A 1,085-nucleotide genomic window follows, 5' to 3' on the forward strand; every position below is an offset into this window, starting at 1 on the left:
CACTTGTATTCAAGATACAAGTTCTCACCTTCCATCGATGTTCAGACTGAAACATTTCACTTGGAAAGAAAGGCATATTATTATCCTGGGATGGTCTCTTCTCGTTTTCGAGCATTAGAAATAATTTCATTACCGTTTTTTTATTTAATTTGAATTAATTTATTGAATTAATTTACACTTTGACCTTGATTCCTTCACCTTCCATGTTTTTTTCCCCTCTTTATTTCTATTTTTTAGATCAACAGATTAGGCCAAGTTTACTTTTCACTTGGATATTTATTATCGTTAGGATAATCTTTTTTTTCAAGTTTTATGTTTTGTGTTTATTTTTTTTTTTTTATTTCTTTTTTTGGATCAACAGATTAAGTTTAGATTAGGTTAAATTTATTGTTTACTTTTCACTTGGAATTTTAATTGTTGGGATAATTTTTTTTTTTTTTTTTATTTCTTTTTTTGGATCAACAGATTAAGTTTAGATTAGGTTAAATTTATTGTTTACTTTTCACTTGGAATTTTAATTGTTGGGATAATATTTTTTGTTTTCTTTATTTTTCTACGTTCTTTTTTCCCCTTTATCTTGTTCTATTTTTGGATTACATTTAGATTTAATTTTTTACTTGGATATTTATTATCGTTAGGACAATCTTTTTCTTCAACTTTTGTTTTTTTTTTTTTTTTTTTTTTTTTTTTTTTTTTTATAAATTTTTTTTTTTTATCTTTTTTTTTTTTTTTTTTTTTTTTTTTTATAAATTTTTTTTTTTTATCTTTTTTTTTTTTTTTTTTTTTTTTTTTTATTTCTATTTTTGGATCAACAGATTAAGTTTAGATTAGGTTAAATTTATTGTTTACTTTTCACTTGGAATTTTAATTGTTGGGATAATATTTCTTATTTTCTTTATTTTTCTACATTCTTTTTTTCCTTTTTATCTTGTTAAGTTTAGATTAGGTTAAGTTTACTGTTTACTTTTCACTTGGAATTTTAATTATTGCTGGGATAATATTTCTTGTTTTCTTTATTTTTCTACGTTCTTTTTTTCCCTTTCTATTTTCTATTTCTATTTTTGGATTACGTTTAGATTTAATTT

The sequence above is a fragment of the Apis dorsata genome, unplaced genomic scaffold, assembly GCF_000469605.1.
Source record: "Apis dorsata unplaced genomic scaffold, Apis dorsata 1.3 scaffold_41, whole genome shotgun sequence".
NCBI classification, from domain to species: Eukaryota; Metazoa; Arthropoda; class Insecta; order Hymenoptera; family Apidae; genus Apis; species Apis dorsata.